A 15,384-nucleotide genomic window follows, 5' to 3' on the forward strand; every position below is an offset into this window, starting at 1 on the left:
ATAAAAAAAGTTAAATCTATTCTGCCAGTGTTTCTGCAGAAGCCTCTGATCAAGGACACTGTTGTTGTTTGACAACACACATGAATAATAAAGACATTAAGATTGACAATACACAACAAATAAAGAATAAATCTAACAGGATAAAAAATTATTTTCTATAAAATCATTCAAAAAGGTTCAAGAGGAATTCCCAGAACAGAACTGGCCTTAGCTATTAGTTCTTAAACTAATAAAAAAAAGTATTTTTCTCTAATGCATCTACTCTGATAGATGATGGCATAATAGATCACACTGTCAGCAACAAAGGTGTAGGGCATATGCAGCATCTTTCTGAAAGCACTGAAGGAACTAAGCCTGGAACTAAGATTCAACTTATTCCTATTTCTTTTGTTTCTTTTCTTTTACTAGAAGGCTGTGTACAGAGTAAAAAGAATGCTGGAATTACCCTCACCTGTGGTGTTCTTTTCCTGTTGACTGTAATTACCCTCAACCCTTCAGTCTCAGAAATGAGGGTTTGTTATTTAGGTAATTTTTTAGCATCTTAAACTCAATCTGTACAATGATAAACAAACTACAGGGGTCCTGATAGCTGCTTTTTGCTTGCTTAGTAGATTCAACCGGCGTCTCTCTAAGACCTTCATGATGTCGGGTTGACAATTCTGTAGTCATTAGTCATCAACTCATAGCTGAGTTATCTTTGGTATCAGATTAAAGCATGAGGTCTACTGCATCACAGGTACCACATCCTGGGTCAGGCTAAGGTTAAGAGAAGTATGGTAGAATTCCACAGAGCTGATTTACACAGGCTGCAGGACTCTGAGACTGACACAATCTGGACCTGACGTCCATTTCTAAGAGCAGGTTAACCAAAAAATCGACTGTATGTTTTCTAAACCTGAAAACAGGGAAACTCTGACTTTTCCATTTCACAAAAAAACTCTGTTTCAGTCATTGTAGTAACATTCTCCTCAGAGCTAACCTGGTTGGTAGCAGGTCAGTAAACTCAGAGTTTCCTCTGTCGCCACGCTCCTTACAGCCAATCATGTTGTTTTATTTCCTGATTCAGTACAATTTTTTTTGTAGTTTTGTGCATTAATATATATATATATATATATATATATATATATATATATATATATATATATATATATATATATATCATTCACTAGGTCCGTTACACAATAAGTTTTTTAAAACAAACATTGCATGTCCGTGTGACGAGGATCTTATTAAAGAATGATCAGCAATTTTTCTGATAGAATTAAATATTTAAAGGTAGAGGATTTTACAAATCAGTTTACAGGGCATGACATTACTAGATCTTGGTTTGTTTAATATGAGCGAGATGGGGATTATTTAATTTTCATTTAGTTATATTTACAGTACATGAAGAACTACTGAAAAAAAATTCAGATTACACATAAATAAATTCATTAATTCCGCGGGTTAGGATTAAAATTCAATCGATGATAAGTCTACTCTGGGCCTGATAGCCACTTATAACAACCATCTATTGGGATTATAACATCCGAAGTGCCGCTGCAAACAGCCACTTATTATTTACTGTGTAAAAGAAGACTGAATCAAAATAAGGGATCCATGAGATAATGAACAGGTCCTATCTATTAGAACGTTTTTAGACTTCATCTTCACCTGCTGCCAGAAGATTTCACCTAAACAGATACATTGATCTACTGCAAAGAAATAATCCCATAATATTATCATAGTCACAGTAGGCTACGGCAAGCCGTTTTGATTTGTACTAATTTTACTGAAAATATATATTCCTGATATCTGAAAACAAAATTTTTTTCTTTGTCTAAATTGTGAATTCAAACAAAATGTCATTCTCCAAATCTAGAATAAACATTCTGGACGTCTATAAATAAGTTTCAGATCTCCATATTCCTAAAATGGAGCTCAGGATTTCCATTATTTTAACTATGAAACAATGTATTTCAGATATCTTTAAAACATTTTCAGTCAAGCTGATAAAAGTCCGAATGACCAATTAAGATGAGATATCATTTCTAGATATATAAAACTTCATTCTTACTAATACAATTTTTTGTTTTTTACTTTCTAAAATTCAGTTTTTGCTACAAAAATGTAATTTAGAAAAATATATTATTACAATTCAGTCTAGGTGTATCATTTTTATCAGGGATAATCTTATTTTAGTAATCTTCAAAGGGCACAACAGAGAGGAGAATGCTTACAATGAATGCAAAAATGGCCTACCACAGTCCACTTCATATAAACTTCAGTATTAACTCGAGCAATAATCATCTCCTTCGTCACCTTCCTCTACTTTGTAGCTGTAGCGCTGTTTCTCTGTCCTTTAAACACATTCTTACATTTTTATACTATTTCTGCATTAAAAACTCTAGTTCCAGTGGGGTGAATCAGGCACCTCCTGTTGCCTTTTGTCACGGTGACTCATCATTATGGCTCCACCATAATGGCTTTTCATACCTTTTACGCACATGCTAAACTCTGAGTGGTTCTACTTGGAGTTGGAGTAATAATAAAACCGAAAACTCAGAGTTCTCGACTTTTAGGCTAGATCGATTTAGAGTTCAAGATTTGAATCTGAGTTTGTTAAACCTGCTTCGTGAAACGGACCCCTGGTGCCTTATTTCAGTACAGTCAGTCCAACTGCCTCTTCATCAGCCTTCTTCAGACAGACAATTCAACAACCTCTGTTCTTTTGTATGATCTTCATGTAGTTGTTGTTTTCTGGCTCCTATGTTTATTAACCATTTTGCACAACATTATGGTTATCAGTGGTGTAATTGATATGCAATGACAAAGTTCACAAATAGCCTCATTTTGCAGTCTGAACCCTGAACAAAAAAAGCCATGCATAATTCAGAGTATCATCTTTTATACAAGTAAGGAGGATTCTACAAGCTTAAAAAAGTTGGAATACTCAGGATTACTCAGAATTAGCATCAGAACACTGGACACTTTTTTAGTCTCAATCCATTTTATATTAGCTAAGGATTATTTATGAACTTACAATGATATACAGTATAATCACTAACAGTCTTTTTATTTTGGTTGTGAAAATAAACATTATTAGGTAATATACTGTAGCACATTCTCTTATTATGCTGAACTAAATGTTGAAACAATAAAAACAGAGTACTTATAGTACGCAGCGCATTTCAAACTCAATGTTGTTGTTAATGCATTCTCCTAACCCCCCAATAATCTAATTCACTATCAATACCACAATGTATTGTAAATTGCAGTAGGTATCACTCCACTAGATTATCAAGATTTCTAAAACAAATAACAACAGAAAACCTCTTTGAGTTTAAAGCAAATGTCGAAAGCAAACATAAATTGAGCATATTATTAGAAAAACAAAGACAGAGGTTACAATAATATTTTTTTTAGATATTGTTCCTGCTTCATATTTCTCTTTTTCTCCCTCTTTTTGTTTGTCTTACCGAAGCAGGCAGCTAAAGACCAACGAGACATTTTCTTCTCTTACTAATTTCCATAACAGGATATAAGCTGCTTGTTCATCACTACAAAAGACTCAGCCGACAAATCAAATGCTAAACAATAACCCCAACATATTACAGTGTAGAAGTTTGACGCTAAAGCAACTATATAAATAGCTACACCACAATGCAGCTCACAGTCAATTATACATTCTGTTTCTCAGGAGATATGTGCACAACTGGATTCCTCATAGCTATTTATTGTTTCTCTCTCTAGGTGTATGTCTCCAATGCTTGACTTCAAATGTATTCGATCTCCTTGCCTAAACAAGAAACATTGAGTCAAATATATTCTTACAAACCAAGAAAACATAAATTTGACATTTTTCAATTTTCTGCAAGGGCAGTTTGAGATTGCATATTGCTGAAACATTAAAAAATAAGGTAAACTGCTCAATCAGCACTGACAAAACCAGAATGTGCAGATCCAGAAAACAGGAGGTGTTACCTTTTCACTACCATTAAGTTAATTAGTGCAAACAAACATCAAATAAAAAAGAAACTATGTTACAAATAGCTTTGCAGTACAATGTTTATTGGTTTTTACTGTTTAAGTTTTTTTTTTCTCTCTGAGTAATAATGAATCACACAAAGTTCTAAAACCATGAACGTTAGATCAATGCAGGGCAACTGGAAGTACTTTTGAACAGTGGTAAAATAATAAGTTATAAAATAAAAAGAGTCAAAATCATTAACCAAAATATTCATAAAAAATGTATAAATTAGGTAAATAAAGTATCAATGGGTATCTGTAAATATCCCTTTGGAGAAGGTACATGTATATATGGTATGGTATCTCTGGGTTTTACCTTTGCAACCTACCCAGGCTGTACTTCATTTCTTTCCTAGTGACTTTTAGAGGTAGGCACCAGCCCCATGGCCAAATTCAACTGGCTGAACAATTCTCTGTACAATAGATGGTTGATGCAAACTTTTCTGTATGTATCGAAATAAATAACAATAAAAAAAACAAGAAAAGAAGAAAGAAGCAGATAACTCCTCCCAGCTGTGCAACAGATATGTGGCTACAGACCTCAGCAGTGACACAGTTCTGGTGAAGCACTATTAAGAAAAAACTCTCTCTTGCTTAATAATTTTGAAAGGTCAATAAAGGTCCTGTATAGACAACAGTGAACCTGACAAACAGCCTTTGCAAGTACTATCCTCATGAATAGCAAATTATATATATCCCCATTAGGGTGTTTTGTCAGATTGGGTTCATGTTACATTTTTTTTTTTTTTTTTTAACACTAATAGACAATGACTCTGCCTTCAGTGGGAACAAATTGATTTAGGGAACCCGCTAGAAATACACACCCATAAGGTGGATTCATGCTTAAGCTAGCAATTTGGGCAGAAACTGAACAGAAACAAAATGCTCTCTGAACCACATGACGAAAGAAAATATGGTGCAAAATTAAGAGAAACATAGTGAGCAAAAAAAAAAAAATGAGCAGGCTACTGCTGAATGCATCTGCACTGACCAAAATATTAAAAAAAGTTTTTAAATCAACTGCAAAAGGAAAATAAAGGTAAAACCTAAACCGAACATATTAACACTTCCATAGTTGTATGTCTTCTTATGTAGCTTTGACACAAAAGTGACACATTTTTCTTTCTAAATGGTTGGTAAATTGCCAATTTATTAAATATTTCCCAGTAGAAACTTTAATTCTTTATATTTCCTGACCTTTATATTACCTGACCCCAAACATTCACAAAAGGTTGCCACACTGAATTGAAATTGGTAATGGGTATTGTTACTTGATATTGAAGTCACTTCAATTATGCTACAGACACTGACTGCCAAACAATTGCTCGTTAAACCTAGCTATACTTTTTCATGTCTGTAAAAAAAACTGTTTTTGCTGCACTAACCTAAAGATTAGGTGTTGTGACACGGAAATGGACGGATCCTGACTGTGATTGCATTAAGTATCAGATATCTTACTGAAGGACAAGTCCTCAATGAAATCTCGCTGCACTCTGTGTTCTGTCGTAAGATAACAGTTGCTCTGCCAAAATAGGCTTGTGCAATTTTATCTGCACACTATGTATGGCATGGACACTAGTTGTAAATACCTATCTTCTACTAATGGCATTTAACCATGCACCAACCACACCATCTATCTGAATGCAGACAAAAAATAAATATTTTTTGTCACAAATATCCAAGAATATAGATCAGTGCAAAACTAGTATTAATGGAACTAGAGACCAGATAAGCAGCAAAAAAAAAACAAAAAACTTAATTTTGTTTTGTACATAGACGTAATTGTTACTAAATCAGCTCACCACCAACAGAATAAAGGATTTCCTGTCAAAACAGGACAAAGAATAACAGGTGTGCGTCTTTTTATTTTTAGCTGGATGGTTATAATGGAATCTTTACAGTTATTTACAGCTGCTGTCCATTTAAATTGCTGCTGTCAGATTCATGACCAACACCAGAAAACAGATTTTATCCCACCAGGTCTTAAATCTCTGGACTGGCTTCCTGATTGCAAAATCATAGACAAGAGACAGTTATTTGATTAAATCAATAATAAAAATTTTCTGTTTATGTAGATTTAATTAGAAGAAAATCTGGATTTTTTCCCCCCCCCAGCAATGTACTCCCTGTGCTTCCGTAGCTCAGGGTGACATTAGTTCTTATTTTTCGATGTGTACTGATATCTGATAAACTAGCTGACAAAAAATTTGTTTGTTTGAACTGTTTTACAAGCAGTTTTTGAAAGTAATGTATGTCATTTGTCACATCTGGCAGCACGCACTTGAGAACTGTTTTTTTTTTTTTTTTTTTCACCTGACGCGCAGTTGCCAATGGTTTATGAGTTGAGCTGGAAGAGGGTCTCTTTTGTTTATCCAAAAAAATCCATCTTGAATATGATGCTTCCATTGTTTGATTGGTTTTACAATTCAGCATGAACGAGCTTGATGTCACATCAGCTAAACGTTGGGGAACTTGTGAACCAAAGAACATTCAGGGAAAATAAGCTAGCAGCTAATAGATGCATCAGCTCTCAACTATTGAGGTGTAAGTCTGCATCAAACGATGCGAGAATCATAAAAGCTCAAATCAAATTCATTTTTTTCCCCTTTTTTTTGTTAGTAGGCTGCCCACTAAGGTGGTGCATAAATGCCAAGCTCAATTACTCTGACAGTCTCAATGAGGCAAGATGTCTCTGTAAACCGAAGGTTGCAAAAGCTTAGCTTTGGTGTTTGCACTTAAAATGGTCATTTGTAAAAAAAAATAAATAAAAAAAAAATACATAAAATACATAGATTTTAATAAGATCATGTCTGCTACTTTTGTTTCAGAGATATCTAAAAAAAAAAGTGTTTTTAGGTCACCCAGGGGTCTACTATCCCCCCATTAATCTTCTAATTGAATCAAAATTATCTAGCCTACTTTGTCAGTGGTACTTGATTTGTGCAGGTAAAAATGTAGTTAGGGTTGATTTTGGTTATTTAAGATAGAATAATTATAAATTACATTGGTAATGAATATACCAAAGGGGTTTGTTTATCTTTTTTTTGGGCTGGAATGAGTGTTTAATATTTAGTAAATAACCAGCCTCCCAGACCCTTAGCTTTGGACCTGCTGTAACCCCTGGCAACCCCATAGCATTTCCTTTCAAGGATTTGTCAGTACTTCATTGTAAATCTACCCACAAAGACAGCACTGATACAGGGCAGTGCACAGTGACAGACAGCGGTCAATGCTGGAGATAAGGGAGGATGATGAACAGTTCTTATAGGACTAAAGTAAAAAGGCTTTGGTTAAGGCCACCTAAAAATCTCTTCAGAGCATTCCTTATTCGTATCTTTGTTAGTATAAAACCAGTCCCTGATTGGTTGCCATGTTGCAATTTCACAGAAAATTTCAGCTCATTTAAACTTCAGCGATCACCGCTTTGCTCTCTCCATGTGGTGCTACTGTTTGACAACACCTCAGCTCTATCTAGTAGCACGTGCTGTGACAGGAGCACTCAATGCCCTCACTGCAGTTTGTATAGGATTTTTATGTGAATTAACCGCCCTTGCCGCGGACACCACGTCCGGTCTGAACATACAGTAACAGCGTTTTTCCCTGAAGACATTTGTTGTCATGAGGCACTAAAGTGTAGTTTTAGTTTTACACAGTCATAGCTTTCCAAGAGGTAAACTGTTTGGGTTTTCCATCTTCCTCTTCTGTGCTTTTCTCCTCCATGCTTTTCTCTGCTTGTTGCCGCTGTGAGTGTGTGTGTATCCAAGGGCAGAGGAACAGAATTAGTTTGCAGCAGACTTTTATTTCAGCTGTTTGCATCAAAAATAGATTAATAGAATACATTTTTATATTGGCCACATTTTAGTTGATGTCAATTAATTGGCCAGATGCTAAAATCTTTTTTATATATATGACCTGCTGATTTATCAGTCAGGCTCTAATCTAAAGGTACATTTCTGATGTTGGTGTCTTTAATTGAAATGCAATTGTAGGTGCATTAAAGTTTCGAAAACGAAAACTTTGATGAAAAGATCTACACAGGCTTGATTCAAACTGGGCATAACTTTGCAACAGTCTATGTTTCCAACTACACCCCTATAATGGATAATATCAATAGCTGAGATTCCTTAAACCATCAACTTGCACAAATTAAAGAAAAAAAAATTGTTAAATCGAACAGTGCAATTTCAAAAAACTTGTAAAAACTGTTCACAGTAAAACAGTTTTATGCTTTGATGGTGATTTGAAAGTGGACCTGGATGAATGGATCAATGGACAGATGGACGGACAGATGTACGTATATATGTATTTTTCAACCAAAGCTTTTCCCACTGAAGCAAGTCCTTGCTGGACCAGGACAACACATCATATTTCTGATTTCCAATCACCTCATTTGGTTACATTTTTCCAAATATAAAATCTTTGGCTTAAAGTGGCACTGGTAATTGCGCTCCACTCAGCAGTGTAGCATAAATAAAGTCATGTTACAAGTTGTGGAAGTATGCTTATTAGAACATGGCAGTGCTTTAAGTAGGCCAATATAAAGACAGATCCATGAAACTTACCTTACAGATGTGTTCCATGCGTCCAAACTTTGGACATATGCTCTTAACTAATCTTCGCACAGTGATTGCAAAATGGAGCTCACACTTTATTAAACCATGAAGTTGGATTGCAAAACCAAGAAGAAAATTTTATAAATCCGTAAGACTGGAAAAATTAGCACAAAATTTGATAAAGTGTGAGCACAGGTTTTTGCTTTGTTTTTTTTAACCCCATTCACACTTACCGGGCTTTTTTAGGATATTAATTAAAAACATATTAAAATGAAAGCCTTTCAAAGTTGACTTATTATCACTCCAAAAAAATGAAGTTAATGGTAAAATTTTATTATGAGTCAAGTCTTTTTGACCTTGTCAGTCAGAATGACAACTATGAAAAAGTCGAGTGCAAGACTTGATGGCAAGTATGTTACTTCTCTCTAATTGAGTAATGCATCGTTAAATATCACAGTATGCTTCACTTCTTGCCTTCTTCCAACTAATAATATGATAGTTTTGGAATACATGAGCAAAGTAAGAAATATTACAATTGAGTGGGCTACTACTCAATAAATAAAACTGAAACAAACTTTTAATCAAAAATTAGAAAAACACAATTTTTGAGTGAGAAAATCTTTGAATAAGAAGCTCTTTAAATAAGGGTAAGCTACAGCTAAAAGATGGTTAAGTATCTTGTACTGGTAGACATTTACAGTTGTTGCTTCCATATTAGTTATCATGCAGCTATTAATGAAAGTACACTATAAAAGGTCAAATGGCTTTCACATCGATCTTTCAATACCCCCTACCCCTCACACACACATACACACACCCAAGGGAGCACAAATGCAGATGCAGCCAGGCAAAGACATCAGCGTCAGCAGAAAGGTCACAGCACACCATGAGTGAGAAAAAAATATATCCAAAGATGATACGATATGCAGCCTGTTGCTATGGAGCATTTCTGCAAGAGAACACACACATAAAGACACACACCCACTCATGATCCACTATCAATCTTAAAGAAACAAACACATGTCCATGAACATAACACACATGCTCAATCAGCTGTCGTTCTGTTAGTAAAGAAGCTTTAACAACTTTTTATAAGTGCTGCTCCTTCAGCCATTTTTACAAACTCTTTTTTTTTATCCCTTTGCCTCTATTTTCATGTTCATCCAAAAAGGCTAATACTTAGCAACTGATTCTGGCTAGATAATCAGACTCCTGTTTACAAGAGAAAGTTAAAAAGCAAAAAGTAGGGCTGGTCTTACAGATCACAAGATCCGAGGAACATTGTCATGGTTCTTGTAAGTGCATCACCTTTAACTTAATTTAGGATATATTATAAGAAGGTCTTGATCTAATCAGATTAAATGATAACATCAATTTTTTTTTTATAAATAGTTCATAATAGTAGTTTATTGCATTAACTTCTGCTGACGTTGTGAATGAAGCTAAAAGTATATTAGTTCTAAGTCAAAAATACTGTATAAGAAATTGCACTTTCAAAAGGGACATCTGCTTCAAATGGACCCATCTTACATAACATAAAAACAAATGATTTATGAATGAAAAAAGCTAAAACAAGATTAGGGATATCACAAAGCCTCCACATTCTGATTATCTATTAATTTTGTCTGCTTACTATATAATGTCATTTATGTTTTAATGTTACACTTTATTGCGGAGATAATCCCTGTTAAACAGAACAGAACAACATTAATGAACAATATTAAGATCACTGACAGGTGTATGACAACAACAGTCTTGTTATCATGGCTTGTAATTTTATTGTATCAAATATTAAGAAAACATTATGATCCCAAAGCTGAGTAGAAGCAGGAGCAATTAGACAAGTGTAAAGATTTGAGCAAACTGGACCAAGTCTAGATTGCTGGGTTTGATGCAGTCTGAAGGGGATAGTATACGTCATCAATAGTTCAAAGAATAAACAAAACTTAACCTGCAGAAAGTGTAATTGTTAAAGAAAGGGGAAAAGGCTGGACTGTGAGGTCGAGTCATCCAATAAGAGCTCAAATTGGTGTTTAAAGAAAGGTTTCAGAAGCATTGTGCTTTGCAGGGCTACATAGCTGCAGATCATTTAGGACATCCATGCTTATCATTCTGTTTTTCATATTCACAGTACAGCAGAAAGTAATTTTTTACATCTCTATTTTTTTCCACCCCTTAAATTCATTATAAGTGAAACAGTTAGAGTAGGATATAACTTCCCAACTTTGCATGTTTTATTAGTAATCATTTAATATATTAAGGCAAGCAATTCATGCATCAAGTTGTCCTTCATTTTCTAACAATAGATACTTCACTGATACATAGACACTTCATCCTTCATTATTACATGTTGCTAAAAAACATACAATAATTGTCAGCTTCAGATTGACCAGTGATGATAGCTCAAAGTTTTGCTGAGTCTATCTGTAATGGGTCTAACAGAACTTTTATGACAAGATAAGAAGAAATGTTATAGAGGCAATAATTAAGACGAATGCTGTCAATAATACATGAGTTGGTAAAACTCCAGTCTTGATAGTGGGAAGCGGAGTCCATCACTCACCTTGCGCAGAGGCAGAGACTTCTCTCTGGAAATCGCCAACCATCCGCCAGCTGTCCTGTCTATTCCTTTAACGCACCTGTTCCTTAAAATCCGTCAGAGCTCAGTGGGACTCTGCGCCATGCGCAAACATCGTTTTCTCCTATATCTTATTTCGAGCAGCGTCGTCTCCTCTGACAAAATGAAATACAAAAAAAAAAAAAAAAAAAGATGACAACAATAAACTCCTTGTCGCCGCTTTACGTCGTGATGCGCGTTATCCTCTGGAGACCTGTCAGGTCTGCGGTACCGCGCAGGTGGGAAGAGGAGCACGGAGCTCTACAGAGGAGACCAGTCGGAGAATTGAGTTTTGCCGGCGTCGGAGGAGAGGGAAGGGAGTAGGGAGAGCTGGAAGTGTGAGAGGAAGCGGCAGCCCTGACAGGGATGAATGAAAGACACAAAGCGCTCTCGCTTTACGCGGTGTGTGCGATGGAGTCCAGGCTGAATGCTGGATTTGTTCAGTGAATTAGTGTGAGCTCCTGTCCACTGAGCTGGTCTCTGTTGACTTCAGACGCTTCAACTATTAAAAAGAGTAAAATGCACACCACATTAAGCTGTTTAATTAACTTGGGTGTCATTTTCTGCTTCTCCTTATTCTATTTTAGCTATTTTAAGGTCCCTTTCTTTTACTTTCACGCGTCCAGCAATGGTCGCCTACAGGTGTTTGAAATAATTATTTGTGTAAAGGTCGATATCCTGATTGATTATTTCAAATTTCTGAAAATGATCCAGACCGGATGGTCTATCTGGTGTAGCTATGACAACATCTTCATGAGGCTGCTATAGGTTTCAGGTAAAGCAAAGGGAGTTTATTGTATTTGTACATTCATATACAAGGTCATTCAAAGTAGTTTTAGGGGAAATTAAAGTAAAAACAAACGTTTAAAACAAGAAATGCCTTAGAATGAAAATGTAAGCAGCAGAAAAACATTAGAATGCCAGATTTACAGAGAAAAACTTGATGAAAATGAACAGTGGTTTCAGATTTTGGGTTAACTTAACCTAATTTTGTTTCCAGAAACGCTAACAGTAAACAGTTATTTGAATACTTAATAAGTTAACAACAAGTCTGAAATATATTTAGGCCCAAGTACTACCTGATCTTTATAGAACACTGAGGATTTAAAAAACATGTACAGTAATTCCAGTTGATAATCTATGCTTCTTATATTGGCCAAAACTAATCTAGTCACTTCTTCTATGAACACAATCAATTGTGACAAAGTACTCTGTGCCTATATATATATATATATATATATATATTTATATATATATATATATATATATATATATATATATATATATATATATATATATATATATACAGAGTACATGTATAGTATATATATATACAGAGTACATGTATAGTATATATATATATATATATATGCACATAGATGATCTAACAGCAATCATTTCATACACAACACCATTAAATCAGAAAATTTTTGTTTTTTATTCATGTTATATAGTAGTATTACGTTTATGTGTTTATGTATTCCAGGGATTCCATTTAAAAACAGTTTTCTTTAAATAATGTGTCAAACACCATAATCCTAGTGGCCTAAATCTCTAAAGTCTGGATGTGTGCCAGAAGCTGTTGCAGAGCCAATATAATCACCATTCTAACAGAGACTCTTAAAATAGTACACATCCCTGGTAAAATTACATAATTTTCTGATGTAAAAAATGAGGCCACGATGGATAATTTCAAGGTATAAATCCTACTTTGCAAAATTAGGAAGGAAGAAGAGTTAAATCCGTTAAAACAATTATCAAGATGAATAAATAGAAAGTTGCAACACAGTATGTGTACACACACCTACACTAATACTTTGGTAAAACACCTTTTGGTTTTAATATGAAGGCTTTAGTAGGTGTTTCAGCATCCCACACCCTGACTAGTCTTTGCCCACCTTACGAGTCCTAATTCATGAGAGCAGTTTGGCATCTTTTGTTTAATGCATTCTTCAGGTGAAAGCCATATGTTACCTGATAGTTTTAAGTAAACTCTGCTAAGGCTGTTGAGAGCCTTGAATTGTCCTGTGGTGCAGCCATTCTCTTGTTGATTTGGATGTTTTGACTTACAAGGAGGTTGAAAATGACTTGCATTTGAAACCTCTTATAATTTGTATCCACCTTGATAAAAAAAAAAATCCAGTTCCATGTGAAAAAATATAACTTCAAATCATTATGATGCCTCCATCATGTTGGCATGATGTTCTTGATGCTCAGTTCATTATTGATGTGAACGTGTTGTACAATATAGAAGTGTTTAAAGCTTATTTTAATGAAAACATAACAGATTCTTATTTATTTTTTGTATTTCAACTATGTTTGGATGTTTTCTATGACAAGAATACTTTCTGGATAAACTAACTATAACCTGCAGATATGGGAAAAAAGTACAAAAACAACAAAAAAAATTACTTTTTTATCGAATGTCTGCATACATTGTCAGTGTTAGAATCTTAGCTTTAATGCATTTTTATGTCTTTTCAATAATTCTGAAGAAATGTCAAGTCTTATAAGTGTCCACTGTACCTGTTGTCTTTCTCAAATTATTGATAAATCTCTTGATTGTGCCATGATATACAGTATATACTTTATACTGCTGCAGTACTTTATCTACCTTTCTCCTAAATTATATCTTTTGTGGAATAAGATGACTTCAATCCCTTTTTTCCCACTTTTCTCCTTTTCCCACCATAAAAATGTGGTTTAAGTTAAATAATGCAGGTTTACTTTATTTTAGGTTAATCACATTCATCATTTCTTGCATGTAAACTATAGAAAAATAAATGTTGATAATGAATTAAATGTTGCAAATATTATTTTAAGACAGTGTAATGCCCCTTTTTTTAAATTTTCTTTCCCCTTCTTCCGTGCACTTTTTGTTGGATTTCAGTCAAATTGTGTGGTTAATTTAACATTGTATGTGGAAGAGGCTTTGAAAAGATTTTCTCAAATTTTTTTTTTTTCACGTTGGCATTTTAGCTGAAAAGCATAGACTTTTGAAAACCACTGTATGTCGAATAATGGCATAAATTCATTTTGACTTGCATGCAGTTCATAAAGCAGTCATGTGCACCAAATTTAGTACTTAGTTGAAGTGAATGACATCGCCACGCCCCTTTGTATAATTTTCTTCAGTTCGATTATCCCGGTCTTTTTCAAATGTCACATTTTTTTGTGTTTGTGTATGGATGTGCATTCATGCTGAGAGAATGGGCAGCTATTATACGCTTTCAGGGGCTGTGACAGCAGCGCTCAGTGAGGAAGCCAAACACTTTGCAGCTTAGACAGTGTACCAAGGCAGACACACATGTATGCACTCACAGATCCAAATATACACACATCCAATGACACAATTCACAATGAAAGGGCCAATTTATCAAACTACCAGCCAAGCCAGGCCTGAGGATGGTTAGTGCCAGCACTAGTCTGGAGACAGGGGGCGGTATGAACTAATGCGTGGGTACATGTTTGTGTGTGAAACTTTTTGCACAGTGGTGAGGCAAGTCTTCAGATTTAGTATTTACTTTTGCCTTTGGCTAAATTTCAAAGAGCATTACCTGCTGATTGTGGGGGCATAAAAATGAGTTTGTGGATCTTTTGGCTATGGAGAAATTGTCTGCTTGAGTTTGTGATAAACAGAGCTAAACAGTGGGAGGTAGTAATGACACTGCCTGTAATTAAATTTTAGGATCGACAACTTCTGTAAATGATCCTACTGTTTAAAGCTGCTCTGTAAAAACAAAGAGGCACATGAAACAGATATTTCAGTATTTCTAGCGTTTTAAATGGTTGGCAAAGTGTGGATCATAAAAAAATCTTCATACCTTCTCAACTTGTCGTGAGGGATGTATTTTAAATTTTATCATCTGTCCAAATCTATCTTAAGCCATTTGACATATGAACTGCAACCACTGCATCCAGCTTAATTATAAAAAAACAGGAAAGACTACTTTTCACTCTGTAATGTTTTGAACGCTATGTGTGACAATACTGCCATGTGTCCATTAAAATTCATCCAAATTAAATAACACAGAGAACATTTAATTTGATTTCCAACAGTTTTAGATCTTTTTTTTTTCTGCATGTATGAATGCTCCACTGTTTGCCACAGAGTTGCTAGTTTGAGGCCTGAGCTGACCAAGCATCTGCTAAATCTCTCTTAACATGCAAACACTAAACTGTACCCTGGGAACAGCCTACTGCATC

General features: G+C 34.8%; 1 protein-coding gene across 2 annotated transcripts in view; it reads right to left on the reverse strand.

Moving 5' to 3' along the window:
- Positions 1-11,652, reverse strand: part of zgc:171482 (zinc finger protein) — a 103,163-nt gene extending 91,511 nt beyond the window's left edge. The window contains exon 1 of one of the 2 annotated variants that reach the window (XM_038296473.1): positions 11,125-11,652. The gene's annotated coding sequence lies outside the window, so the exon portion shown is untranslated. The remainder of the gene's footprint in view (positions 1-11,124) is intronic. The other variant, XM_038296472.1, reaches the window with a different exon arrangement.
- Positions 11,653-15,384: the final 3,732 nt, after the last annotated feature.

Source organism: Cyprinodon tularosa, unplaced genomic scaffold, assembly GCF_016077235.1.
Source record: "Cyprinodon tularosa strain WSP-4 unplaced genomic scaffold, ASM1607723v1 ctg37, whole genome shotgun sequence".
Lineage (NCBI taxonomy): Eukaryota > Metazoa > Chordata > Actinopteri > Cyprinodontiformes > Cyprinodontidae > Cyprinodon > Cyprinodon tularosa.